At 47.9% G+C, this 16,057-nt stretch overlaps 1 protein-coding gene across 1 annotated transcript in view; it reads right to left on the bottom strand.

The window, feature by feature from the left end:
- Positions 1–14,660, bottom strand: part of CLDN14 (claudin 14) — a 58,391-nt gene extending 43,731 nt beyond the window's left edge. Inside the window, exon 1 of the mRNA XM_038766322.1 lies at positions 14,614–14,660. The gene's annotated coding sequence lies outside the window, so the exon portion shown is untranslated. The remainder of the gene's footprint in view (positions 1–14,613) is intronic.
- Positions 14,661–16,057: the final 1,397 nt, after the last annotated feature.

Genomic DNA, 16,057 nt, shown 5'->3' with positions numbered 1-16,057 from the left:
ACAGTGGGCTCACAGTCTAGAAGGGGGAGACAGAGAACAAAACGTATTAATATAATAAATAGAATAAATATGTACAAATAAAATAGAGTAATAAATCCATACAAACATATATACATATATGCAGGTATACATACAGGTATCCATATAATCATGTCAGATACCGTCCCTGCCCCACTGGAATTTGCAGATTAAGATTCCAGAAGACGCCCTTCTCAAGGGAAGCCATGAACTCTCCTCGAGCAGGGGTAATTATGGTATTATTTTTAGACTGTGAGCCCACTGTTGGGTAGGGACTGTCTCTATATGTTGCCAACTTGTACGCTTAGTACAGTGCTCTGCACACAGTAAGTGCTCAATAAATACGATTGATTGATCGAAGTGCCAAGCACAGGGGTAAATTCAAAATAATCAGGTTGGACACAGTCCCTATCCCGCGTGGGGCTCACAGTCTTAATCCCCATTTTATAGATGAGGTAACTGAGGCACAGAGAAGTTGATGACTTGCCCAAGGGGTAGGGGTAAAATGAGTCCTGCAGGCCCTTTCAGCCCGCCGACTTCACACGGGATCGAGGCCCGCGTGCCAACACCCGTCTCTCACTGCTCCTTCCACCGAGGAGACGTGTTGCTTTGGCCTCTCCCCCGCGCGATTCCTCTGGGCCCAAAGCAGAAGAGGGAAGAGGGAAGGCTGCTTGCCTGAGGCCTGTCTCCTGCCTCGCCGCGGCTCATCGTTTCCAGAACAGCAGCGTGGCACTCCATAACTCTCCCGGAGTCAGTGTGGTCGTAGCGTCTGAGGCGCCGCTAAGAAAGATGGATTTGGTGTTGAAAGCTGAGTGGATGAGGGAGCTCAGGCCCCAAGCTGATAGCGGGGGGCCTAGAGGAGCCCGCTGTTGGGGAGGGACCGTCTCTATATGTTGCCAACTGGTACTTCCCAAGCGCTTAGTCCAGTGCTCTGCACGCAGTAAGCGCTCAATGAATACGATTGAATGAATGAGGACCGGGTCCCCGAGAGATGGAGCGGACCGACATCCGGAGGAGGCGTCATTCACGCCGTCGCTGATGGCGCACGGCCGGCTGGGTGGATCTGCTGGGCAGCCCTCCTTATTTTCTGTGAAAATCCAATCCTGAAGTTCCTCACAGAGTCCGGCAGGTAGTCACGAATTGGGCAAGGGAAGCGGGAGGTAATAATAATAATTACTACGGTGCTTGTGAAGCGCTTACTATATGCCAACCACTGTTCTAGATGCTGGGGTAGGTACAAGTTAATCAGGGTGGACACAGTCCCTGCCCCACCTGGGCCTCACACTCTTAATCCCCATTTTACAGATGAGGTAACTGAGACCCAGAGACGTTAAATGACCTGCCCAAGGTCACACAGCAGACACGGTGGAGCCGGGATTAGGACCCAGGTCCTTCTGACTCCCGGCCTGTGTGCTCTGTCCACTAAGCCATGCTGCTTCTCTAGAGAAGCGGCGTGGCTCAGTGGAAAGAGTCCGGGCTTTGGAGCTCAAATCCCGGCTCCACCAACGTCAGCTGTGTGACTTTGGGCGAGTCACTTCACTTCTCTGGGCCTCAGTTCCCTCATCTGTAAAATGGGGATTAAAACTGTGAGTCCCCCGTGGGACATCCTGATCACCTTGTAACCGCCCCAGCACTTAGAACAGTGCTTTGCACATAGTAAGCGCTTAACAAATGCCATCATTATTATTATTATTATTCTCTGAGGTGCTCCTGGAAGCGATGAGCAGGACACAGGGACGAACGGCAGTTTTTTACTACAGGAGGATCATATTGGTGCTGGAGTTCAGGTCTACATCCATTCGTTCGGTTGTACTTATTTTACTTTATTTTTTAATGGTACTGATTAAGCGCTTGCTATGTGTCAGGGATTTTCTAAGCGCCGGGATAGATACAAGCTAACCAGGTTGGACACAGTCCCTGTTCCACACACAACTCACAGTCTTAATCCCATGAGAATCAATCAATCAGTCAATCAATCGTATTTATTGAGCGCTTACTTTGTGCAGAGCACTGTACTAAGCGCCTGGGAAGTCCAAGTTGGCAACATATAGAGACGGTCCCTACCCAACAGTGGGCTCACAGTCTAGAAGGGGGAGACAGACAACAAAACAAAACATATTAACAAAATAAAATAAACAGAATAGATATGTACAAGTAAAATAAATCAATAGAGTAATAAATCCGTGCAAACATATATACATATATACAGGTGCTGTGGGGAAGGGAAGGAGGTAATACAGGAGGGATGGAGAAGAGGAGGAAGGGGAGAGGAAGGAGGGGACTCAGTCTGGGAACGCCTGCTGGAGGAGGTGACCTCTCAGTAGGGCCTTGAAGGGACCTACCTTAAATACCTTAATGGTATTTATTAAGCGTTTGCTATGTGTCAGGGATTTTCTAAGCGCCGGGATAGATACAAGCTAATCAGGTTGGACACAGTCCCTGTCCCACACACAACTCACAGTCTTAATCCCACGAGAAGCAGCATGGCTCAGTGGAAAAAGCCCGGGCTTGGGAGTCAGAGGTCGTGGGTTCTAATCCCGGCTCCGCCACTTGTCTGCTGTGTGACCTTGGGCGAGTCACTTCACTTCTCTGTGCCTCAGTTCACTCATCTGTAAAATGGCGGGGGGGGGGGGTGAAAACTGTGAGCTCCATGTGGGACAACCTGATGACCTTGTATCTACCCCAGTGCTTAGAACAGTGCTTGGTACATGGTAAGCACTTAACAAATACCACCATTATTAGTATTATTATTATTATTTTCCAAATGAGGCACAGAGAAATTGAGTGATTTGCCCAAGTCACCCAGCAGGCACGTGGTGGAGACAGGATGAGAACCCGGGTCTTCTGGCACCCAGCTTCCGCAACCTGGTTGTGTTGTTTCCCACTAGGCCACGTCTTTGGGGGCCAGTGTCCCATAAGGGAGCAGATGCTTCCTTTTCTCAGGGAGGCAGAGGCCTCACAGTGAGAACAGATCTTCCCTTGGAGACAAAAGACCCTCAAATATACCCGCCCGTGGTCCATTTGGGATCAGCAAAGCTGGCTCCTGTCCAAACCCTTGGATCCTGAGCCGTTAGGGGAGATGGAGACCCAGATCAGCCGTCACACTACCCGTCCTCATTCTCAAACAGGCGAATCGGTGAGTGAGCACCTCATTTAAAAATTTCGCCAAGTTTTATGTTTTAAAAAAAAGTCGCCACCCCTAGCCATTCCTTCACTTGCTCTTGGCAGAAAACAGGAGAAAAGTGATAAAGTTACTGACTCCATCCATCACCCACCCCATAACATTTGCAACTGATTATGCTGCTCAGGGTTGGCCCAGAATCATAAGCAACTCACTCACAATCTCCAAACGGAGGAACCCGAGAAGGCACTTGTGAAAGCCTGCCGAAAAAAGCGCTCCCGTGCAATAAGGAAGACTCAGAGAGCGAGTCTTGGTTGCCACGAGCCTTTGGAGGAAGACTGACTGCAGGATTTCAAAGAATCTGTAAAAATGGCCCACATAAACCACGGGATCCTTCCCGCTCGCCTAACGGTATTTCTCTTGGAGAGGAGGTAGGAGCCTTGAAATGCCTCAAGCATTCTCTGCGATATAGGTGTCATCATCATCATCATCATCAATCGTATTTATTGAGCGCTTACTGTGTGCAGAGCACCGTACTAAGCGCTTGGGAAGTACAAGTCGGCAACATATAGAGACAGTCCCTACCCAGCAGTGGGCTCACAGTCTAAAAGGACCTGGACCCCCAGCTGCTCCTCAGCTCCAGAATTGCGGCAGTTGTGTTTTTTCTACGATAATTTTTTCAGGGGGACGCCCCAGATGAATGCCCACAGTGGGTAGGCTGTGGAGACACCCCTTTCCCCAGGAGACCTCACCACTAGTCCCAGCTCCAAGGAACCTCGATATCACCACGTTGCCTATGTCATCCGTGAGCACGACAGCCTCTGCCGTCTCCCTCCCTCCCACCACCACCAATTGTAGCGTACTTTCCCATGTGCTCAGTACAGAGCTCTGCACCAAGTTAAGTGCTCGGTAAATGCAACTGATTTCTTCCTCATTCATTCATTCAATCATATTTATTGAGCACTTACTGTGTGCAGAGCACTGTACTAAGCACTTGGGAAGTCCAAGTTGGCAACATATAGAGACGATCCCTACCCAACAGCGGGCTCACAGTCTAGAAGACAGTTATTTCCTTGTTCTTCCTCCTGCTTCCCCTATTTAATGAGGAAGGTATTTATTAAGCACTTACTCTGTGCTGAACAATGGTGTAGATACTAATCAGGTTTTTTTGTATTTATTTTTTTAATGGTATTTGTTGAGCACTTACTAGGTGCCAGACGCTGTAATAACTACTGCGGTAGACACAAGCTGTTCAGTTGGGACACAGTCCATGTCCCACAAGGGGCTCACTGTATTAATCTCCATTTTACAGATGAGGTAACTGAGGCCCAGAGTAGTGACTTGCCCAAGGTTACACAGCAGACAAGTAGCAGAGCCGGGATTGGAATCCAGGTCCTTCTGACTTTCAGGCACTGAGCCACACTGCTTCTCATTCAGACACAGTTCCTGTCTCACATGAGACTCACGGTCTAAGAGGGACAGGCATTTAATCTCCATTTTGCAGACAGGGATACTGAAGCACAGAGCAAGTGGTGGCGTTGGGTCTAAAATGTGGTTCTCCTGCTTCCCAGGGCCATGTTCTTTCTGCTACCACTTTGCTCCCGCCCTACCCCACCATTTTATCTCCTAGTATTTGTCTCCCTCATTTGATTGTAAGCTTCCTGAAGGCAGAGATGTGTATTTTGCTACTACTGAACTCTCCAAAGTGCATAGTACAATGCTTATTACTTGGTCGCTCAGTCCCATCCCCCTGCCTTACCTCCTTCCTTCCTTCCTTCCCCTCCCCACAGCACCTGTATATATGTGTATATGTTTGTACATATTTATTACTCTATTTATTTTACTTGTACATATCTATTCTATTTATTTTATTTTGTTTATATGTTTTGTTCTCTGTCTCCCCCTTCTAGACTGTGAGATCACTGCTGGGTAGGGACCGTCTCTATATGTTCCCAACTTGTACTTCCCAAGCGCTTAGTACAGTGCTCTGCGCACAGTAAGCGCTCAACAAATACGATTGAATGAATGAATGAATGAAAATACCACCAATTGATTGAATCGCTACCATTCTCCCGCTCCAATTCTTGTCCAAACGGTAGTCATCTCAGTCACACCGAGAGGGCAGAGTGGGCGTCGAGGTAAGGGTGGCGATCCTCAAGAGCAGGAACTGCCAGGTGGTACCTGCTGATGCAGGCAGGTGCCCGCCACCTTCCTAAAGTGGGCCCGTCCCTGCCCTCGGGAAACACCAGACAGCGGGTGGAAAAACACGCCTATGGCCGGGGGAGCCCCTCCCCAGCGGCAGCATGTTCGCGTTATAGATCTGAAGTTACTACATGTAACGCTTGGCCTGCTGTTCGCATGGGCAGCCAGGCAGCACGGCAGGCCTAACTGGCTCCGTCCTAAATACTGGCATCAGCTTTCATCCTACAACCCAGCAAAAAGCCACAAGGCTCTTTAGAGTTGTGACTGAACATGCCATAAACACAGGCTCTGGGCTAAACTACTGAGTTGCAGAAAAATCAACAATCTGTCTTAGTCCATTAATCAGAACATGACAATTGTTGTGCATTCCCAACCACGGAGTTGTCAGTGATAATCCTCCGTCAGATGAAAATGGAATCACTTAGTGTCTAAGGATGACTTTTTTTTCATTCATTCATTCATTCAATCATATTTATTGAGCGCTTACTGTGTGCAGAGCACTGGACTAAGCGCTTGGGAAGTACAAGTTGGCAACATATAGAGACGGTCCCTGCCCAACAAAGGGCTCACAGTCTAGAAGGGGGAGACAGACTTTTCCTTTTTGTACTGACTCTTCCTGAGAAATGTTATGGGAGAAAAGATAGACTTTTAAAAAATATTTAGGAAAGGACACAAGTACAGTTTTTTGAACTAGAATATAGCCTTAAGTTCACAGGTTACACAACACTATCATTTCATTCATCCACGAGGGAAATGAAGATTCATTGAATCTTCAATGAAGATTATAAATTGAAGACCGTAAGCCAGGTTTGTAAGCCCTTTGAGGACAGAGAGCATTTATACTAACTCTCACACTCTTCCAAGCGCTGAGAACAGCAGTCTGCTGTACTCAATAAATACTATTATAGGAACCTTGATTCCTCAGCTTTTATTGAGTGTCTACTGCGTGCAGAGCACTGTTCTAATAATAATAATAATGGCATTTGTTAAGCGCTTACTTTCTGCAAAGCACTGTTCTAAGTGCTGGGGGGATACAAGGTGATCAGGTTGTCCCACGTGGGGCTCACAATCTTCATCCCCATTTTACAGATGAGGTAACTGAGGCCCAGAGAAGTGAAGTGACTTGCCCAAAGTCCCACAGCCAACAAGTGGCTGAGCCAGGATTAGAACCCATGACCTCTGACTCCCAAGCCCTGGCTCTTTCCACTGAGCCATGCTGCTTCTAGGTTGTTGGCAGAGTCCTTTTAAGAAAAAAAACCACAATCCTGCCCTCGAGGAGCTTGCAATAATTTGGAGCCCATTGAAAATATTCATCCTCAAATCCACAGAGGGTTTGATGATGTTCTCTGAAGACCAGCATCCGGTCCATTTTGTCTCCTCTCAGAGAGTGGAAGCTTCTTAAGGGCAGGGAATGTGTCGCTTCTTTATTCTGTATGTGTCAAGAAACCAGTGGGCACTCAGTAAATACATTAAATACAATATATTGTTCATCTTCCTAGAATTAAGCTGACTCCATTAGTTTTGTGGCAAGCCAGAAAAGCCTGTCTAGCCCGGACACCTTTTTCTCTCGTGGTGACCTAGGAGGAGGGAGACTGGAGGGTTAGAGTTAGGGTTAAAGACCTCCCAGATACTTAGGACTCTGTTCTACAAGTCCCAGAATGCTGGGAGAGCAAACACTGACTATGCCGCAACCTGGATGTGGAAATCCAAGTATTTCAATTGAGCAAGATCAGCTTAGAGTCGGTGCAAGGAAGCTTATACCGATTCCAGGACGTTTGTATGTTTTTCTAAAATTACTTGGGACGGGGTTCAGAAATCCAGCACTGTCCCAGCTTATTAACCCAACGCGGTCAGTTTATGTGGAACGACAAAGCTGATTCTCTCATACAGTACTAGAATATCCATAACACATTTTCCCATCATATCACAGTTGGGGGCCCAAGTCTCTTCCCCACTGACTGTTTTGACTCCCTGGAATTGGAGAGGGTTTAGAGATCAGGCAGGAGGAGCTGACGAGTTGACATTTGGTCTGGGACTTTCCCTCCCCTCAAAAGAACACCTCCATCTGAAATGGATGCTTTATTCATTCTGTCGTATTCATTGAGCACTTAACTGTGTGCAGAGCAGTGGACTAAGCGCTTGGGAAGTACAAGTTGGCAACGTATAGAGACGGTCCCTACCCAACAACGGGCTCACAGTCTAGAAGGGGGAGACAGACAACAAAACAGAGCATGAGGACAGGTGTCAAATCATCAGAATAAATAGAAACAAACCTAGATGCACATCATTAAAATAAATAGAATAGTAAATAGGTACAAATAAAATAGAGTAATAAGGCTTTATAAGGCAGAGCCGGCTCCCAACGCGAGGATCCAAATTCCCTTGTTCCTCCGTTCCCCACGCACTGATTTCCTTTGGTTAAGCCCTGGTTCAAGTTAAGGCTGGATTTGGAAGAGTCAGTCTGCTAGGAGTGGTTGAAAAAGCCTCTCAATCCTGGAGGTTACCCCTAGGTCTTAAAAAATCCCCTACTGCCTTAAAATTTGGTGCTACGCATGCCACTAACAGCGGCCTGGAGCGAGTCAGACAGCTTCCCGGCTAACAGAAACTTGGCCAGGGATTCCAGCTTGGGCACTGGGGAAGCAGGGCCCCTGGATCTCCAGAGCAGAAGAGAGTCAGATCAAGATGGAAAGAGCAAAACAGGAAATTGTCTCCTTTGCTGCTGGTAAAAAATAGTTCTGATTCACCAACCGCTTCTGTAAATACCCCACTATAAATGCTGTTATTGTTCTATTATTATTACTACTGCTACCACTACTACTAATAATAGAAATTAGCTGGAATGCTTAAAAACAATCCTTATCTTCCTCTGATCAGCGAGATTAGTTACCAACTTTGGCTTGTCCAACGTTCTCTGCGGTCCTCTCTTTCGTGTGGGGGATAGTGAAACTAGAACATAAAGCCCTGTTTCTTACGGAGTGGATTAGTAAAGCTCTTATCTCACAAACAGAACTCCTTATTTTACTTACAGGAGGCTCAAATGAATGAGCAAGTTTCATTCCCATCACTGGCGAGATAGGAATCCCAGTCTTCAGTCTCTAATATGGTACTTCCCAAGCGCTTAGTACAGTGCTCTGCACACAGTAAGCGCTCAAAAAATACGATTGAATACTAAATTTGTAATTTCACTATGCATCACTGGAATTTTGAAATATATGTACATATATGTAAGCACTCAAATATGATTTAATGAATATATATATATATATTATATATATATATATATATATATAAGAGCAGGACCACTGATTCAGTATCATGTGACTTTGGGATTTAATCTTGGATTTAAGAGACCAGAGACTTCAGGGATTAATCAGCTATCACCCAATACCATAAAGGCAAATTGCAGCATAACCAAATGATTTCTCCCTTGAGAGTTGGGCCAAAGCTGTGTCGAAGCATTCCAGTGAAACGGGACACTCCCAAACAACTGGCCAGTCAAGTCAGCAAAAAGAAAGTCACCCCCCCCCACCCCCTCAAGCCCCTACCCTTGGCAACCAGAGCCAAGCTGGAATTACAGCCTCTCTGTAGAAGTTCTTGCCGTTACAATTTATTAGATGTTTTATGTACCCGGTTTTATTGAATGATTTAGATAGTCTTGATTCGATCCTTTCCCAGAGTAAGCCGGAGGACCCCGCTCCACGCAAAAGCGTTCTCTTATTCTCACGCTCGTGTAACCAAATCTCGGAAAACGAGATTCAGTTACCCGACCGCTTTCTTTTCCAGGTTAATTTGAAAAGCCGAGTCTAGCCCGGCCCCTACGGCCCCTGAACGCCCCCCCCCCCCGCCCCGCCCCCTTCCTGTAGGTTGAAGGTTATAAATCAGAGTGGCTTACATTGATGGGGCACTGTGAGCCGGAAGACATCTGTCGGGCATCAGGAAGAAGGGGGATATTGGAGCCACCAAGCTGACTAAGAACCATTAAGCTCCCGGGAGTGTCGAGGTTGGGATAAAAGGAAAGTCAGAATATTAAGGGTGCTGGAACTACATTTTTCCAGGGCAGAGAGCCATCCCATTGTGTACGGATTGGCAGCCTGGATTTTATCAAACGTGCTGTAATACCTCATTCTCAGAGGGACAAGGCCACCAGACTAGACACTGTTTTGCTAACCGTTGGGCTGGTCAAATTGAGCTTCTTTAAGGTCGGGGCAATAGAATTTTTGTTCACGTCCGGGCATAATACAGACCAGACTAGCAACCAAGATATGTCCTCTGAATTAGTTGCCTTTCATTCCCCTCCTCTTGTCTCGCTCCCGTTTGATTTGCAATCCCGAAGGAGAAGGAGTAAGCGATGTAGAGAACCCAGAGCAATAATTCTCCCCCGGCACACCATTTCAATTAAGAGATACAGAGTCCCGGCGGAGGCCCAATAGATCTTCAGCAGAGAGTAGCCAGCGTCAGATTCATGGACGCTGAAGAATGCTGTCTCCCGAGATGGGAACGGGCTGATTTATGGTTCTTCGCGTATTCTGAAAAACTGCACTACGGTGAATTCCTTAATCGCAACAGGTTTCCGAGACCCCTTCCGTCCCGGGTGCTTTCATTTGGGTGCTTTGATAATGTCGCCATTATGACACAGTTTAGGAAGGTGAGAAGGCATTTCCACCTTAGTCCATTGTGTCCGTTCCACCTCGCTTCCTCCCCCTACTTTCCCCACGTCTGGTAATGGTTGGGGCCACTTCAGCCCCTGGGGACTACAGGCGTGGGGACGGTGATCAGTTTCCCCCTGCCCGAGGGAGCCATCAGGGTCACCAGAGGACCAGCGTACCGGGCAGAGAGCCCCCGGCCTCTGCTGCTGACCCCGATCCCGGCCAAAGAGAGTCCTGGCCACCGTAAGCTCCTCGTGGGCACGGAACGTGTCTAACCAACTCCGTTCTGTTGTACTCCCCCAATCACTTAGTACAGTGCTCTGCACAAGGTGAGAGCTCAATTAATATGACTGATAGAAGGGAAGGATGTGTAGATGGATGTGGCTTCCACAATGGGCAGAAGAAGGGTTGGCTAGAAGGTCTGCCTCGCCCAGGTCTCCGAAGAAACTGTCGTCTTTTCTTATGGATAATAATAATAAATAATAATGATTGCATTTATTAAGCACTTACTGTGTGCAAAGCACTGTTCTAAACGCTGGGGAGGCTACAAGGTGATCAGGTTGTCCCACAGGGGGCCTCACAGTCTTAATCCCCATTTTCCAGATGAGGGAACTGAAGCCCAGAAAAGCGAAGTGACTTGCCCAAAGTCACACAGCTGACAATTGGCGGAGCCAGGATTTGAACCCATGACCTGTGACTCCAAAGCCCGGCCTCTTTCCACTAAGCCACGCTGCTTCTCATGGGTGTCTTATGGATGTCGTGAAAGGCATTTATTCCGTTGACGTGAAATTTTTTCAGCTACTTGGCCAGAGTGTGGGTGAAAGCTGGTGGAAAACCCGAAGATCGGATTGGTCTTGGGTCAGGGCTCAAACTCAAATCTGACAGAATCGCAACCTTCCCAAAGGACCTTGGGGTGGGGAAACTCATATCTTGAAGGGAGGAGATAGTTTCACTGTTGTCTTTAAAAAAAAAAAAGAAAAATACCCCATCCAGAAAGACTCTTTTTTATTATTATTTCACTATTCATCAGATGGGGCTTTGCCTAGTCCTCTGGGGGTGGGAGTGTGGACAGTGGGGGGCTCCTTGCATTGTGTGGGACTCCTTATTAAATGCTCAATGATTACCACACTAGTGGAATGTATTAAGTGTTGTCTCTGTACTAAGCACAGGGCTAGACACAGTTAATCAGAGCAGACACAGCTCCTCTTCCAAACAGGGCTCAGTCTGAGAGAGGGAGAACAGTATTTTATCCCCATTTTATGGATGAGGGAACCGAGGCATAGGAAAAGTCATGTAAATGCCAGTGACCGAGCAGGGACTCGAAGCTGTGTCTCCTGACTCCTTGTTAATGGTAACTCTAATGATCGTTCAGTATCAAAGTTTTATTTTATTTTATTTTGTTAGTATGTTTGGTCTTGTTCTCTGTCTCCCCCTTCTAGACTGTGAGCCCACTGTTGGGTAGGGACTGTATCTATATGTTGCCAACTTGGACTTCCCAAGCGCTTAGTCCAGTGCTCTGCACACAGTAAGTGCTCAATAAATACGATTGATTGATTGATTGATCAAAGTAAATGGTTTTTCCTGAAAAGCGCTCTCTTGAGTTAGTTTGGGATCTCTCCAAAGAAAATAGGGGCTGTATACACTTCATCCTCAGCCCCGCAGCACTGATGCACATATCTATCATTTATTTATATTGATGTCAGTCTGCCCTTCTAGACTGTAAGCTCCTTGTGGGCAGGGGACATGTCTACCAATCAATCAATCGTATTTATTGAGCGCTTACTGTGTGCAGAGCACTGTACTAAGTGCTTGGGAAGTACAAGTTGGCAACATATAGGGACGGTACCAACTCTTCTATATTCTATTCATTCAGTTGGAATTATTGAGCGCCTACTGTGTGCCAAGCATTTATTCATTGAGCGCTTATTGTGTGCAGAGCACTGTACTAAGTGCTTGGGAAATACAAGTTGGCAACATATAGGGATGGTACCAACTCTTCTATATTCTATTCATTCATTCAATTGGAATTATTGAGCGCCTACTGTGTGCCAAGCATTTATTCATTCATTCAATCGTATTTATTGAGCGCTTGCTGTGTGCAGAGCACTGGACTAAGTGCTTGGGAAGTCCAAGTTGGCAACATCTAGAGATGGTCCCTACCCAACAGTGGGCTCACAGTCTAGAAGGGGGAGACAGACAGCAAAACAAAATATATTAATGAAATAAATAGAATAGTAAATATGTACAAGTGTAATAAATCTGTACAAACATATATACAGGTGCTGTGGGGAGGGGAAGGAGGTAGCGTTTGGGAAGTACAATTCAGCAACAAATAGAGACAATCCCTGCCCACAGTGGACGCACAGTCTAAAAGGGGGGAGACAGACATCAAAACAGGCATCAGTAGCATCATTATAAATTCTACTGTTCCAAGCTCTGGGTTCAGTGCTTGGCAAACAGTAAGTGCTTAATAAATACCATTGATTGATTGTGTAGCAGTGCAAGTAGTCTTAGTATTGTTTATGAGGCACTTGGCTCAGTGGAAAGAGCCCGGGCTTTGGAGTCGGAGGTCATGGGTTCAAATCCCGGCTCTGCCAATTGTCAGCTGTGTGACTTTGGGCAAGTCACTTAACTTCTCTGGGCCTCAGTTACCTCATCTGTAAAAATGGGGATTAAGACTGTGAGCCCCACGAGGGACAACCTGATCACCTTGCATCCCCCCCCCAGCGCTTAGAACAGTGCTTTGCGCATAGTAAGCGCTTAACAAATGCCATCATTATTATCCCGGCTCTGCCAATTGTCAGCTGTGTGACTTTGGGCAAGTCACTAAACTCCTCTGGGCCTCAGTTCCCTCATCTGTAAAAATGGGGATTAAGACTGTGAGCCCCATGAGGGACAACCTGATCACCTTGTATCCCCCCCCACCCAGTGCTTAGAACAGTGCTTTGCACATAGCAAGCACTTAACAAATGCCATCATTATCCCGGCTCTGCCAATTATCAGCTGTGTGACTTTGGGCAAGTCACTTAACTTGTCTGGGCCTCAGTTCCCTCATCTGTAAAAATGGGGATTAAGACTGTGAGCCCCACAAGGGACAACCTGACCACCTTGTATCCCCCCCAGCGCTTAGAACAGTGCTTTGCGCATAGTAAGCGCTTAACAAATGCCATCATTATTATTATAACTGTGTGCTGAGAACTGGTAGAGCCTGAGAGAATACCCAGAATTAGACACGGTCCCTGTCCTTTGTGGGGTTCATTCATTCAATTGTATTTATTGAGCGCTTACTGTGTGCAGAGCACTGTACTAAGCACTTGGGAAGTACAAGTTGGCAACATAGAGAGACGGTCCCTTCCCAACCGTGGGCTCACAGTCTAGAAGATATGAAAGTATAAGTGGGAAGGAGGGACTGGAGACAGACGTCAGGAATGATGAAACATTAAAAGACAGTTCAGATAAATACACAAAAAGGAAACCAAATTCAGTAGGGCGTTGTGGCTAGAGAAGCAGAATTTCAGGCTCCCGGGGGCTCAGACTTCAAGACACATTCATCGCTACCAGTCTTCCTAGAGTTTTATGGTGTGGGTGTGGGTGTGAAGGTAGATTTAATTGTACACCAAATTAGTATTTTAATTACTCTATTTTGAAAATGTTTTTTATGTCGGTCTCCCTCGTTAAAGTTTAAGCTCCCTGTGGGCAGGGAACATGCCTTGTGCTTCTGTTCATTCATTCATTCATTCATTCATTCAATCGTATTGAGCGCTTACTGTGTGCAGAGCACTGTACTTTCTCAAGTGTCTAGTCCAGTGTGGGTCCCCCAGTGGGTGTTGAACAAGTACCATTACTACCAGTGGTAATGCTACTACTTAAGTCTGTGTCATTTGTCCAAGACAGCTGGTCAAACCCAAACTGAGCCGCCCCCCTTGGTCCCAGGGGCCTGCTCGGCCAGGGACAAATGGGGCCGGAGATTCATTCATTCAGTCGTATTTATTGAGCGTTTACTGTGTGCAGAGCACTGTACTAAGCACTTGGGAAGTCCAAGTTGGCAACGCATAGAGACGGTCCCTACCCAACAGCGGGCTCACAGTCTAGAAGGGGGAGACAGAGAACAAAACCAAACATATTAACAAAATAAAATAAATAGAATAAATATGTACAAAGAAAATAAATAAATGGAGTAATAAATACGTACAAACATATATACAGGAGATGAGCGCAGGGTGGACTGGGGGGGAGTGGGCTGCCACTCTTACTGGCCCTGGACAGCGGGGCTAATTCAGGATTGTACGTTCCCACATTAGAACACTCATCCAAACGCGCACGCGCGCACACAACACACACACAAGCAGCGTGGCTCAGTGGAAAGAGCCTGGGCTTGGGAGTCAGAGGTCATGGGTTCAAATCCCTGCTCCGCCGCTTGTCAGCTGTGTGACTCTGGGCAAGTCACTTCACTTCTCTGGGCCTCAGTTACCTCATCTGGAAAATAGGGATTGATTGTGAGCCCCACATGGGACAACCTGATCATCTTGTATCCCCCCCAGCGCTTTGCACATAGCACTTAACAAATACCAAAATTATTATTATTATTATTATCCTTGATCCAACAACTTGAAAACCGTTTCCTACCTGGACGCGATCAACTTCAGAGCTCCCGACTCAGTCATTTCTGCCACCGCTCCGGTCTCTAGAGCTGGCATCTAGCCCTCCAGTGAGTCAGCCCTGGGCACTGCCCCTCTTCCGGTCAGTCAGCCAGTCAGTTGTATTTATTGAGCGCTTACTGTGTGCAGCGCACTGTACTAAGCACTTGGGAGAGTACGGTGTAACAATAAACAGGCACATTCCCTGCCCACAGCGAGCATACAGTCTAGAGTCTACAGTCTTCCCCGGTGGGGGCTGGCTGCTGGGCCTGCTGGTCCCCTGTGGGCCTTCTAGGGCACAAACCACCGCGGCCCTGGGGGCAAGCCGCAATAATGCCCACGGTCCCCCACGACACTCCTGTGTAAGCCACAGGGCAGGGGTTCAGTCTCACAGCTAACAAGGCCTGTTTCTCCAGGAAAGAATCAGGCTTTCTCCTCTTAGAAGTAGGGTGGGTTTGTATCCACTGTTGGGGCCCTCTTTCCCAAGGGCCTGGCATTCTCTGGGCGCCCGTCTGCGCCCGCCACTCTCTTTGTCCTTTAGTCTCTGACTCTCATCTCCGTCTGTTTCTTAGTCTGTCTCGGCCTCGGCTGGATTTGCTCTGAGCTCCCTCCTTTGAGCCGCCTGCCCCGTCCTCCGCACCAGGCCACAGGTTGTCCTTAATTGAAGTCTCTCCCTGTGCCCCTTGTCCCGCTGCTGGGCAGCTCGGCTGGATTTGCTCTGAGCTCCCTCCTTTGAGCCGCCTGCCCCGTCCTCCGCACCAGGCTGCAGGTTGTCCTTAATTTAAGTCTCTCCCTGTGCCCGTTGTCCGGCTGCTGGGCAGCTCGGCTGGATTTGCTCTGAGCTCCCTCCTTTGAGCCGCCTGCCCCATCCTCCGTACCAGGCCGCAGGTTGATCTTAATTTAAGTCTCTCCCTGTGCCCATTGTCCGGCTGCTGGGCAGCTTGGCTGGCTTGCTCTGAGCTCTCTCCTTTGAGCCGCCTGCCCCGTCCTCCGCACCAGGCCGCAGGTTGTCCTTAATTTAAGTCTCTTCCTGTGCCCCTTGTCCGGCTGCTGGGCAGCTCGGCTGGATTTGCTCTGAGCTCCCTCCTTTGAGCCGCCTGCCCCGTCCTCCGTACCAGGCCGCAGGTTGATCTTAATTCAAGTCTCTCCCTGTGCCCATTGTCCAGCTGCTGGGCAGCTCGGCTGGATTTGCTCTGAGCTCTCTCCTTTGAGCCGCCTGCCCCGTCCTCCGCACCAGGCCACAGGTTGTCCTTAATTTAAGTCTCTCCCTGTGCCCGTTGTTCAGCTGTTGGGCAGCTCGGCTGGCTTCTGGGCCCCGAGGATCGCCCGCCCCGGGCTTCCCAGGCCTCCCGCCGCCGAATCTCTCTCGGCTAATGTCGGCCGTCTCTCGGTCCCGGCTTGCTAGAGTCGCTGTTCCTGTCACAAAGAGTCAA

This window comes from Tachyglossus aculeatus, chromosome 24 (genome assembly GCF_015852505.1).
Source record: "Tachyglossus aculeatus isolate mTacAcu1 chromosome 24, mTacAcu1.pri, whole genome shotgun sequence".
NCBI classification, from domain to species: domain Eukaryota; kingdom Metazoa; phylum Chordata; class Mammalia; order Monotremata; family Tachyglossidae; genus Tachyglossus; species Tachyglossus aculeatus.
The sequence above is the reverse complement of the archived record's forward strand: the minus strand, read 5'-3'. Positions and strand labels throughout refer to the sequence as shown.